Source organism: Poromitra crassiceps, assembly GCF_964638095.1.
Source record: "Poromitra crassiceps genome assembly, chromosome: 8".
NCBI classification, from domain to species: Eukaryota; Metazoa; Chordata; class Actinopteri; order Beryciformes; family Melamphaidae; genus Poromitra; species Poromitra crassiceps.
This window is the reverse complement of record NC_139629.1, coordinates 57,738,299-57,752,099: the sequence shown is the minus strand read 5'-3', so window position 1 is coordinate 57,752,099 and position 13,801 is coordinate 57,738,299. Positions and strand designations below refer to the sequence as shown.

At 42.8% G+C, this 13,801-nt stretch overlaps 1 long non-coding RNA gene across 1 annotated transcript; it reads left to right on the top strand.

Moving 5' to 3' along the window:
- The first annotated feature begins 2,824 nt into the window (after window positions 1-2,824).
- LOC310781254 lies at window positions 2,825-3,452 on the top strand. Its single transcript, XR_014552960.1, has 3 exons — window positions 2,825-2,868; window positions 2,979-3,120; window positions 3,301-3,452. It is a non-coding gene; the product is annotated as an uncharacterized lncRNA (long non-coding RNA).
- Window positions 3,453-13,801: the final 10,349 nt, after the last annotated feature.

Sequence of the window (13,801 nt, the reverse complement as noted above, 5' to 3'; positions counted from 1 at the left end):
GGTCTGCCTAGCGTTAAAACCACATTGCATACATCAGTAACATCTGTGTTGCTTTCAGGGAGAAAACACACACATGACTGACTGACATTTGAGTGAAAGTGCACTCTGTTAGAGCCGCTTTTTCCATTCCAGGTGTCAACTGAGGAGTTCACAGGGCAAGATTAAAATTAAACTTATCAGAGTATCAAAAACATTCAACTTAATTAGTAGGATATATAAGCATGATATACAGTCCAAAATAAAACAAAAATAAATGATAAGATATTAAACTCATAACATAGACTGAATAAAGAAAAAAGGCTTGGACAGGAGATTTTGAGCGAGGGATTCCAACAACACTGCAATTAGCAGAGCAGTGCAATTTCTGCAACTGTCAACGGATGCACAGTTTCCCAATTCAGACACAGTTCTCCATGCCTACTTACATTTTGAAGCTTTGACAGAACATGACCATAATTACTCATGCATCTCCTGTGTAGTGGTGATCACCCACCAGTGGTGATAATGGACCTACATAAGAAGGCTGTGTTTCATCTTGCAGGTATGTTGTTGTTCACCACAATTTCAGAATCTGTTCTTCATGAAATGCAGTAAAACCTTCTGTGAGGTTACTTTTTCCGAATAGTTTTACAGTATGTTCTCTTGAAATTCTGTTTTTAGTGAGTGACCTCAAGGAACCTCCGGAGAACTTCAAAGGAGAAGTTAACATTGAACATTTTTGGGAGGCAGTATCAAGGGAAATGATCGGACGAGGATTTGTGAAAAGTAACTAAATCCTACAGTATAATTGGTTGTCTGCCCGTAAAATGTTGATGTGGTTTGAGATCTGTCTAATGCTATATTAAATGAATTAACTTAATACTTGCATGTACAGTAGAGAGAAATCAAATAATATACCATCCTGGGATCACACCAGCCGTGACGCATCAAGACGAATGTGGGCCGGGGGGGGATCACACCCATTTTAGAAATCGACCTTCGTTTTCATGTCATCTACACACCTGTTTTATTTCACCCAAAGAAGACTGTTACAACAACAATGTATAGAATGGTTCTTCAAAGCCTATACCTAGTACTCTCTCCGCTGGACCCACTATTGAATACATACTTCTATATGTACCGTAATCCACAAAAAAGTAGTTTTAGATTTAATTCCACTTTATTTTTAAATAAAGTCTTAACTCATTGAGTGCCAGCCACTTTTGGAGAACGGACGCTCCCAGTGCCAGAGTTTCAGAGCGTTTTCAGTGATTTCTCGAGGCCCACAGAATATTGTGTGATATTACTATGTAAACACTGAACACGCACAAAGAACGATGAGACTCTATTCTATCATCTGCAAAAAAAAGTTTATTGATCCCATTTTCCGTTCTTTAGTTATGAGCCGGAGAAGATAGCTTGATTCATCCAAAAAAAGCAATTTTTTTCTAGAAGCTGAGATAATTGGCCTTTTGTGAAATTAATCATTTCAAGCACATCACTGACTCTGAAGCTAATCTTTTCTAATGTAGTCACACCTCAAAAATAATTTCCTTCAATAAAACAGTTTAGGCCAGGGAATTTTGTTTGGCAGAATAATATTTTTAGCTACAACCAGCAGCGCTGGCCCCTGCGTGCGCTGCTGGTTGCAGCTTCTTGCTGGTTTTGATTTGCTGCTGGTGGGTATCGGATATTCTGGCTTGCGTTTGTCAATCCTGTCCTGCTGCCTGGGTCTGTCTGGGTGTTGCGTGCTGCTCTGCGTGCCCCCCCCCCCCCCCCCCCCCCCGCCTCGCCTCAACTGCACACTCCTCCTCCTGTCTGTGGTGGCTCTCTGCTGAGTTTGCTGTGCGCACAGTGAAGGGTGCGGAACAGCCAGGCTTTTTTACAGCGTTCCGCGTGTGTTTGTCACCGGCAACGATGCTTCCAGTTGAGAATAATAACAACTCCACGGTGTGGATGTGCAGATGTGCTGTCGCAACCGACACGGAGCGGCTCAATTGTGGGAGCAGATTGGCTGCTGCAGGCACAGCTGCAGTAACGTGCTTCAGCATATCGATGCATACGGATGCGATGCGATTTCCGTTTCCATAACGACTTCTTCTTTGTTTTTTCCTTGCCTTTCTGTTATGTGGAGAGCACTGTCGCCACCTAAGGGTTCTGTAAAATAGGTTAGACACATCCAATAGCTATAATATTTGTACATCAGAGGCAGAAGGCTTTGATCGACGCCCCACCGTCAAAAAACGCAATTGACGAACATGTCCGTCCTTGGCACTCTACGTTACTATTTGAAATGACGAACATGTCCGTCCTTGGCATTCAATGAGTTAAAGAAGAACTTCACCTAAAAACAATGCAGATTTATTTTGCACATGACATATCTGAAAACTAAACAGTTTTGCTGGCATTCATTTAGTCTTGACAGTCATTGAGAGTTGATTAATTAATTCAAATCAACTCAACAACTGTCAAACAATGACTGTCTGCAAAACTGTTTACAGTTTTCAGATATGTGTGAGATCATGTGCAAAATAAGTCGGTGTTGTCTTTCGGTGAAGTTCTCCTTCAAACTATTCTATTGAACTAATTGAAGTCTTTGATATCTGCAGACACCCAGTATAATGATGAACATTTATCAAGGGGTTCAGTTTGATTGCTGTATTCTATCTTGTTAATGCTATATTTTCTGTTTTAGGTGCAAGAGACAACCCTTTCAGAGTTACACCCACATACCAATTTTGGGCTCCGTGGATAGGGAGAAACACACGTGACTCAAACTTGGTGCTTAACACTGAATTTGAAAAAATGAAACCCTCTAAAGCTAAGCTGGAGGCTGCGGAACTTGCAGTAACTGAAGATCATCTTAGAGAAGAGCTTTTTAAGCAGAAGGTCTGTGTGCTCTTAAACGTCTATAGAGCATACATTATCTTTTGAAATTCAAGATTGTAATCCATTTATTTAACTAAAACATTTTTAATTTTGTTTCTGTTCACATGTAGGTTCCAGTTATACGAAAGCTGTGCAGAGAGTGTGGGCTTGACTCTACAGGATCACGGAGTGACCTCTTAGTGAGGTTGTCGACTGAGATGAAGTCGAGACAAACCTATGACAAAATCTTTCAGAAGATTTGGGCCGCCTCAGGTGTGTTTTGATTTCAGCAGTTCTTGTTTGACCAACGCATATATCGTCTCTTAAATTTGAGTAAAAGGTTTGCTCTTATCTATACTCTTTGACTGATCAACTCAAATCTTTCAGTTTGTGAAGCTGAGTGTTGGAGTGCGATAGGTTTTCTGGCTCTTACTTTACTGGTTACTCTTACAGGTGGATGGGCAGTGATCATGTGCCCCTGTGGGATTGTATACAGCGTCAAATGTAATCTTCGAGCTGAGAGCCCACGGGATTTCGCTGACATGCTGTTGTCCTGGAAACACATGCCGAATGTGGTTATTTATGATTTTGCACGAGGTCTTGCAACACACACCAATCTTCGAGAACCAGAGAAGTTGCCTTTCAGGCCATTTGAAGGGCGCTTAATGGAGCCAACAGAATAAAACATCACATTGGCAGAACATGGATCAGTAAAAGTGTCTTTGCCGTGGTTGGACACCAGAGCACCTTCGCACAATAACTGTGGACATCCAGTGACTGGTTCCTCTGAACATGATGTCCTATATGACCGGTTCCACGAAAAAAACACAAAGGACAGGAGAGATGTCCTAAGAAGGTTGAATCTGGTTCCTCAACTGTCTGGAAAGGTCAACAGCCAAGTTGCAGAACAGTTGTTTGCAAAAATGAAAAAAAATAACTACTTCATGAATATGGCTTTGGCTTCTACTCATACATTCCTTATGAGGAATCTCATCCATCAACACAATATTGCCCTCAATAAGAAAAGATCTGAAACAATTAGAAAAACTTTCGGTAAAAATGTGAAGATCAACAGTTTTAGTCAAGCTGTATTAGGTAACTATGAATGCAGTTGCATCACAAAGCCATCAATTTCTTTTAACTGGCATACTTTGGAGTTGTCATTTTTGTGTTTTGTGTTTTCAGAGGGACCAGACCCCCCCCTTGCCCCGAGTAAGAGCTGCCATGGTCCTCCCAGTAACAGGTGATCTGTAGACTATTAATTTGAGGTCATTTTCATGTTTAATTATGAACCTGTTATGTCTCTTTATTTAAGTTGATCACTATCAATTCTAGTGGAAAAGCTGTTGGCTATGTATAGGTTTTGATGATGTTTTGAGGTATGATTGTCATAAGAGTCTGTCTCAGGGGATTCGTTATTGTTATAACAGAAAACTGCAATGTATAGAGTGTGCCTGGAGAGGTAACAAACATGTTTGTTGAGCTGGAAACTAAATTAGCTAAATTCTATGAATGGACTATGAACACGGCTCGACACTAACAACAACTATGAAACACGTCAATGCCGGTGTTAATATTTAATGGATTGAAATGGCTCAACATTTAATTTGCTGCTTAAAAACCAACACTTAGAATTTATGGTAGATTTTCTTTTGCTATTGGCTGAACAGTTATACTGGCTGATGTGAATTCCAAGTTTCGTCACAAGCCAATAAACATCTTGCACAGTGCAGCATTCAAATATCGCCGCTTTTGTCAGACCCGACTTGATGCTTCTGTGATGCCCTGCGTGGCTTCCATTTCCAGTGAGTCTGCGCCGTTAGCTTTAAACATGCACTAACATGTATTCATCCATTGTGTTTTTCAACTTATGTTTCAGTGGAGGCAGTGTGTCAGACAGCAGCCTTCACTTTTTCCCAGGCAGACCGCACCGCCCCCCAGACAGCCTTCACTGTGCCGCAGACAGTCCGCACCGCCCCCCAGACAGCAGCCTTCACTGTGCCCCGGGCAGACCGCACCGCCCCCCACACAGCCTTCACTGTGTCGCAGTCCGCACCGCCCCCCAGACAGCCTTCACTGTGTCGCAGACAGTCCGCACCGCCTCCCAGACAGCATTCACTGTGCCTCAGGCAGTCTGCACCGCCCCCCAGACAGCCTTCACTGTGCCCCCTAGAAAGGCAGTGACAATGAAGCCATGGGAAGAAGAATGGAGTCCTATCCAGGACCAACTGGTAAGCAAATTAGTCAAAATAATAATTCTGTCATAGCACACCACACACTATAACCGGACTAATAGCTGTTATTTGCAGCTCGATTATGTGCTGGACACGGGATGGCCTGGCGCAGAATACATTGTGAAAAAAGGATCTATATGTCTCACACGGGAAGAGTTTTGGAGCCTGGGGTTGCTAAACAGTGATATGGATTCTGCAGTGAGTATTGGGAAGTTGGTCCGCTGTGGTAGAAGAGTGCTTTTACTGTTAGATGCCCAACTGATGAGTTTTGATTGTTTCTTGCAGATTGGGAATGTCTGCATGAAATTGATTCATGAAGCTGCTCTGCAACATGTAAGTAACATATAAAAGGCTAACAGTACAGCTGTTACTGTATTCTCTTGTATTTTGTCTACTTTCAAAGTTCTGAGTTCAAAGTTCTTTTTTTCTATAGGGCAAGGACATTTATATCGAGGACATGTTTGTGATTCCTACATGGAAGAGAATCCCATGCAACAACTTAGCCCCCACTTTCCAGTGAGTGTATATACACTAAAATAACAAAATGTTTGCAGTCCATTTTTTGGGGATAATATGCATAATAAAAAAAAATCATTAATCTTAGGAGGATGTCGACATGAAACACTTGCTAGTGTTTCCGGCATGGATCAACGCTAACGGACCAGGTCACTACGTTCTCTGTGTAAGGCTGTTCATAGATGCTAGCTGTTGTCCATATATGCTAGCTGTTGTCATAATTAAGTAGTTTGCTTCATGTATAGTACAACCATGTGAACTCCTGCTCTATGCCCTGGCCTAATCACTTTTAACCTCCTCTGCACCCTGTTGTCATAATTAAGTAGTGTGCTTCATGTATAGTACAACAATGTGAACTCCTGCTCTATGCCCTGGCCTAATCACTTTTAACCTCCTCTGCACCCTGTTGTCATAATTAAGTAGATGCTTCATGTATAGTACAACAATGTGAACTCCTGCTCTATGCCCTGGCCTAATCACTTTACCTCTTCTGCACCTCTTTACCCATTACTACATTATAGATCATGAGGCCACTCCTGAGAGAGATTCTCTTTTTAGACTCGCAGTACTGGCTGCACGAGTCCGGGTTTGGTGATGCGGAGTACAGAGACATTTTTAGGTCGACAGATGAGACACACTGTTCTGTTTGCCACGTTCATATAGCTAATTACATTTTGGCTACGTTCCTATAGCCTGTAATGGTATGTTTTGGCTACGTTCCTATAGCCTTTACTTGCATGGTTTGACTCATGGTTTGACTTAGGGGCACAGTGGCGTACTGGTAAGCGCTATCGCCTCACAGCTAGAAGGTCCTGGGTTCGATTCCCGCCGGGACGCTGTGGGCGCTGAGGATGTTTCCACCCCAATGTCGTCAGAGCCGCCGACTGCTCCTAGCCTGCCCCCGGAGGAAGGGCAAGCCTGGATAAATGCAGAGACTATGTTTCACCGGCCACCGGCAGCGTGGGTGTGGCTGGCCGCATGCTTGTGTTGGGTGCATGCTTGCATGGTTTGGGCCGCTATGTTCATATTGCCTCTACTTGCATGCTTTGGCTATGTTCATATTGCCTCTAATTGCATGGTTTGGCAACCTCCCATTTGCCTTATGTGGTTGTCACATCTATCAGTTTGAACTTTTTATTTACTCTTAATTTGTGATTGTCTGATTTTAGATTTAGAGTGGGATAATTTGAATCTTTTTTTTAAACACCTATTCATGCCGGTGCTCCAAGTCACCCCCACACAGAATAACCCAATCTGTAAATTAAATGTTGACGCATAGATGTGGCAGCCACTGTAGATTTATGTGCACCAGTACTGAAGAATTGTAACAGTTAATAATCCCAAAATATCCTTTGATTTATTCTTTCTATAGGCATCTTGCTCAGCAAATTGATCCCCGGCGCTGGACTGAGAAGACTGGCCATGATATTGGGGTGAATACTAAATGTGCCACTGTAAAAGTATTACTATTGCCCATACTCTGCGTTACATATTTCTTTCTTGCTTTCTTTCAGGACTTGCCACGCCAGACCAGTGGAAGTGACTGCGGGATTTTCATGCTCATGGTAAAGTCAGTTATTTTTCTTAAATATACACGGGCTTCTGTCAACATTGTAAATAAAATGCTTTTTTTTACATCTCCTCTGTTCCAGTACGCCCTTTCCATTGCCACAAGCACAGGTTTTGAATTCCACGAGGTTAGTTCGTAAAATAATTTACACCAAAGCAGAAATTGCCTTCCTAAGTTGCAACCCACTATTGACAAAGAATACATTATGAACTAAAGACTGCTTGTGAATTGTCAAATTTCTTTAAGATGGACATGCCTCTGATACGGAAGTGGTGGTGCCGTCTACTCATGGAGCATTTCGAAATAGAAGGGTATGACGGCCTAAACTATGTGTGTGTAACAGGGTTCCCACGGTCATGGAAAACCTAGAAAAGTAAAAAAAATAAAAAAATCCAATTCCTGGAAAAGTCAGTATTACAAAAATCTTTGAACGCTTAGCAAAAGTGGCCGTTTGAAGCCCAATTTGGGTCGTTTAAAGCCAGATTTGGGCCGTTTGAAGCCCGATTTGGGCCGTTTGAAGCCCAATTTGGGCCAAGTCCAATTTTACAATGAGATGCACCCACTTTAATCCTGAATAAAGTAATAAAACCACTAGTAAACCAGTAGGCGGCGCCTGGCCTGCTGTTCAGTGAGTGGCCTGACTGCGGGCACAATTTTTTTTTTTTTTTTTTTTGCAGGCCAGGCCAGGCCAGGCCAGGCCACCGGGCATTTGCCCGACGTGCCCGATTATGCAGTCCGCGCCTGATCTTGTTGATTCTTTTGTTTTTTGGTAGGTAGCTGAATGCGCGATTCAATTCCAGCGTGGCATCATGGCGGCTTTGTTTACACCTGATGACCTACTGACATACTTCCTTGTAGTGCAGGTTAATTAACTTATGAATGAACTCTTAGCTTGCTTATTAGCCACACGTAGTTCATGATAATGGGGTGCGAATTTAATAATAATGATAATATATATATATATATATTTTAATATTCCAAAACATCTCGCGGGCCGGATGAAACCTGCCCGTGGGCCGGATCCGGCCCGTGGGCCGTATCTCTGACATCCCTGCCTTAGAGGGAAATAACAAGCCTGTAAGAACTTTTATTGAGATACTGAACTAACATCACAGCAAGACATAAGTGATGCCATGCACGCATGTTAAGCTATCGTCATCATCACATCAGACAGGCTGTGTAAAGCAGCCACTTGCGATTCTGAAGGGCTTAATTTCATTCAGATAACAAGGGACCCGTTTGAAAATGTTTGTCACTTATGCCCATATGTTTCTCAAAAAACATCACATCCATTTACACCCGCTTACTGCGAGCTAGCATGACATGGCTGGCTGGTGCCATGGTAGCCTACCTACCTTCCTCCAGTCCACCTGTTTGTCTGGCAGGCACAGCGACAAGTTCTTTTGTTTAGCCTACGACAACGTTACGTGCTAATTTGCATATCAATATGCGCTAATTAAGTAACTACTAACGACTCTGACTGCTCAATGCTCACCTCAGTTTCATTGATCATGAGTGGGGAGAACGATTGTGTGGACTGTGGAGGACCACTTCGCTGCTGTACTGTGTGTGTGACCTGTGTGAAGTGATGTGGGATTAGGCAGATAGATGGAGGAGGGAGCGCCTGCGCAGCCGCGGTTCTAGAAACTTTTCGGGTGGGCTGAACCCCCCTAAATTTTTGTCTCAGCCCACCCTAAGAACATAGAGGGGGGGGGGGGAAACATGCACACAGTGCATTGAGTGTAGTCAGAAACTGCTACTAATGACCACCATGGATTTGGAGAGGGATTTAAAAAAAAAAAAAAAAAAAAAGTTTTTTTGCCTCTATTTTTTTGGGTGGGCTGAGACTATTTTTGGGTGGGCTAAAGCCCACCCAAAAACGGCCTAGAACCGCCCCTGTCTGGGCCGTCTCCCAGATCCAACAGCAGAACTTGACTCAAAGTTAAAGTAAAAGAAAGGAGTAGAAAATTGGGGAAAACAAGAAGTTTTTATGTGTATAACTATGTTTATACCTAGAGGCACTGTCTTGTCCCACCGGTCACTATAGTTGCCAAGCATAAAATACACATTTTCACCCACTTTTCGCTGAAATTACAAAAAATAATGATTGATTATTTCAAATGGCTACTAATGACACAAGATTTGGATATTTTCATGTCTGGGAAAAAATTTGGATTAAATGGGTTAACCTCCTGCCTAACAATTGCCACGAATGTGATTCTCTACTAAATCTATTTCTATACATTGCTTCTATATCTGTTTGCTGCTATTGTTTCTGAATGCAACAAATAGGTCAAGCAAAAAATAAAATATATAAACTACCACACACTTTACCCATGTTTTTATTAAAAGTTATGAAAACAGGCGATTGAACACCGACAGATTGAGTCTAGGCTGTCTAGGCCTTAGACAGTCAAAAAGATACATCTCAACTCATTCCCCATCTACGAAAAGAAGTACACTTCAGGATAATTAATCTAATATATCCACTCCAATGAGGGGATTATTCCTGAGAATAATTTTAATATTGATTGTAATTCTTGCCATTTTTGTAATACAGAGATAGAGACAACAGATAATTTATGTTTTTCACTGGATTACTAGCTCTCGGTCTAATTTGAATTTATGGATTAAATATAGCATTGATGCACTACGACCATTTATACTTGAAACTGTCAAATTTTGAATATTCATTGAAGGTAGAAAAATTTAATTTTGAATGAACACCCAGCAAACATGAGACGTCCACCAGACGTGCATATCATGTCTATATTGTGTCGGTCGGTGCAGGACCTTATTTGTATGTCTGTTCGACGTGCAAATCAGGTTCAGTTTATGGACGTCAAAGTACGACCCCTTTTGGATGTGGAAATGTAGTCTAATATTTGAACGTAATTTCTTTGGACGTCCGACTGATGTGCAAATCAGGTTCAGTATCTGGACGTCAAAGTATGACCCCTGTTGGATCTAGGAATGAAGTCTAATATTTGAACGTCATTTCTTTGGACGTATGCTCGACGTGCAGATCAGGTTCAGTATCTGGATGTCGAAGTACGACCCCTCTTGGACCTAAGTAAGTAGTCTAATATTTGTACGTCATATTTTGGACCTCTGCTCCACGTGCAAAACAGGTTCAGTCTCTGGACGTCAAACTACGACTCCTCTTGGATGTATAAATATAGTTCAATATTTGAACGTCATTTTTTGGACCTCTGCTCCACGTGCAAATCAGGTGCAGTATCTGGACGTCAAACTATGACCCCTTTTGGATGTGGAAATTTAGTTCAATATTTGAACGTCTGGCTAGGATATTTTTTTAGACATCTGCTCGACGTGCAAATCAGGTTCAGTATCTGTACGTCAAATTCCGACCCCTCTTGGATGTAGAAATGCAGTTCAATATTTGAACATCTGGCTAGGAGATTATTTTGAATGTCTGTGGACATACAAAACAGGTTCAGTATCTGGACATCAAACTACTACCCCTTTTCGACATAGAAATGTAGTTCAATATTTGAATCTCTGGTTAGGAGATTTTTTTGGACGTGTTGATGTGCGAATCAGATTCAGTATCTGGACGTGAAACTACGACCCATCTGGACATAGAAATGCAGTTCAATATTTGACTAGCTGACTGGCTAGGATAATTTTTGGACGTCTGTGGACATGCAAGACACGTGCAACAAATCGACGTGATTAATAAAATATTTTATATTTGTGATAAAAATACATAACATGTATAATTTATTAACAGAATATTTATTGTTATTATTGTAGCGAAGGAGCACGAGAGAGTGTGAGTGTGGTGTAGCCACAATTTTCATGGTACCCCCTGGCATTCTGAATACCCTTCCTCCCTTCACTTTTACATGACCTGTGTGATCAGGAGGAAGGGTATTATCCTGGTCATGTTGACAGTGCTGGAGAGGCTGCTGAATTTGTGTGGGAGCCTGCAACACAGATGATAAGTTAACTCATTCAGGGCCAGTTTAGGACTGCCAATATTTAGCACAGGCCAAAGATTTTCATAATTGTTGGTCATCTTTCAAGACCCACAGTAAATTATCTATTAGCACCAGAGTGATTTGCAATACCTCAAAATGAAGATGTACGTCTCTGGGTTCACCAGGAAAAAAAAAGTGAGCTTTTAGCATGTTCTGTACTCTACTTATATCCATTTATATACACCCTGTTTTCACCCAAAATGTCTCTCTGAGATGACAAACAGGAGCAAATGCAATTTCTGTAAAATACACATTCTCAAGCAGAACTCGCTCTCAATTCTTTTATTTTGAACTGTATTGACATCAGACATGTAAATACTATTCGTTATGACACAAATGAAAAAAAATAATATATATATATATATATATATATATACACATGAAGTGCTTTTTTTTTTACATTCAACAATACAGCAGTGTGAGTGAGTGTGCAGACAGACACACAGACAGACAGACAGAGAGACAGACAGACAGACACACCGACAGACAGACAGACAGACAGACAGACAGACAGACAGACAGACACACACACACACACACACACACAGACACACAGACACACACACACACACACACACACACACACACACACACACACGATCCCCCTGATTTCTAACCCCACATAGGATAAGCAATAACCACGCCCTGTGGCGCCGGGATTGGCCAGGAGCAACACTGGAGGGCACGCAGCCCAGCGATTTCATGAAGCTCTTGAACGGACAGCAGGCTTCTGCCTGCCTAGCTGTTCGTGTGCTGCTCGTCCATGTCTCCCTCCCCTATCCTCCCTGCTATCGTTCCCGTTTTCCCCTCGGCTATTCAACACGTCCTCACCGCCCTCTGATCACTGCTGATCGATCATTTCCTCATTCCTCCGATGATCAAACGCATCTGTGGATTACTTTCTCCGGTTTTCTCCGGCTGGCACACAGGAAGGCTGGCACACAGGAAAGCGACCAGCTCCTGCAGCGCGCGAGGGGCGTTTCAATGGCGTTTCTCCTGTCAGCACAAGGCAAGCTCCTTATCCGTTTGCTTTTCCTCCTGCTCAATTTCAAAACAACAGCTGCGGTATGTGTTTGTTCACGTGTTGTCTTAGATGATAGGGACCTGATACCATGTGACAGGCTGGGGAAGTGTTTTAACTACGCCCTGCAGTAATAAAAACAAAAACACGTCAAACACGTCATTGGCCCTCTGGGCTATTCCTGATAACACGTCAAAGACGTCATTGGCCCTGAATGAGTTAACAAGAGCAGGGCCATGCCGCACAAACAACTCCCAGTAACCCTCCTTGATAATGTTCATTCTGAGCACACCAGGAACTGAAGGTACACTGTGTGTTGGATCCCTAACAACCAACACCCCATGTTTTGCAATTACTTTACCACAAAGCTGCACATCCATCTCAAAGTAGCCTACATGGTATTACTAGCCCATTAGCAGCACTTAGCCTCAACCAGTTGCAAGAGCGAGAGTTTTTCTGGGCCCCAACTTTCAAAGTGCTGTACGAAGAAACTCGGTTATAGGTAATGTGCGGGCAAGCTGACACCACATTTTCAGGATCACCTTCTGAGTCTGAGCCTATGGAGCCCACCCCTGAACTTTGGCTCAACAGTTCAGGGGGTGCAAGTTTCCCTGGTTTGAAGGGCAAGGCCTATCATTATCACTCGAGTGCGCGGCTACAGAAGCTGTCTGGCGCTGGGCGGCTATACTCTCTAGTACTCCCTCGCAAAGTGGCCAGGCTGTTGGCACTACCTACCTTACGATCATTCCATTGAGCTCTAGGGGCATAGTTACAATTATTCCATTGAGTTCTAGGGGCATCGTTAAAGGAGAATTTAGTTTTTTTTTAACCTGGACCCATCTCCTGGCAATAATTATGATTTGGCCACTCACCCAGCGATGTCCGCGGCGTTTCTGGCCGTCCTAGCGTGGTTTTGAGATCAGTAGCGTCCAAGTCAGTTGTAAAATGGAGCTGATTTGGGGCCAAGTGTGAGCCTGTCTTTCCTGCATCTAAATAGCTATTTTTATTCCCGTTTTCGCCACATATCGCCATAATTTGATCCCTCAACATCCACCAGAGTGATATTTCGCCCCAAGCCATTTCCTGGACTCTCACAGGGATCAAATTACCTCAAACGTGATCTCGGTCACCAAGTCTCGTAAAGTCCCGCGATACTTTCCTGCCGACTGGCCAACTACAGGTAGGACGCTTTGCGGTGGTGGTTTTAGCGTAACATATGTGGGGTTTGGCATAACCTTCGTTATTTCGAATCCCACATAGGTTACGCCAAACCCCACATAGGTTACGCTAAAACCACCACCGCAAAGCGTGTACCTGTAGTTGGCCAGCCGACAGGAAAGTATCGCGGGACTTACCGAGACTTGGTGACCGAGATCACGTTTGAGGTAATTTGATCCCTGTGAGAGTCCAGGAAATGCCCTGGGGCGAAATATCACTCTGGTGGATGTTGAGGGATCACATTATGGCGATATGTGGCGAAAACGGGAATAAAAATAGCTATTTAGATGCAGGAAAGACAGGCTCACACTTGGCCCCAAATCAGCTCGATTTTACAACTGACTTGGACGCTATTGATCTCAAAACAACGCTAGGATGGCCAGAAACGCCG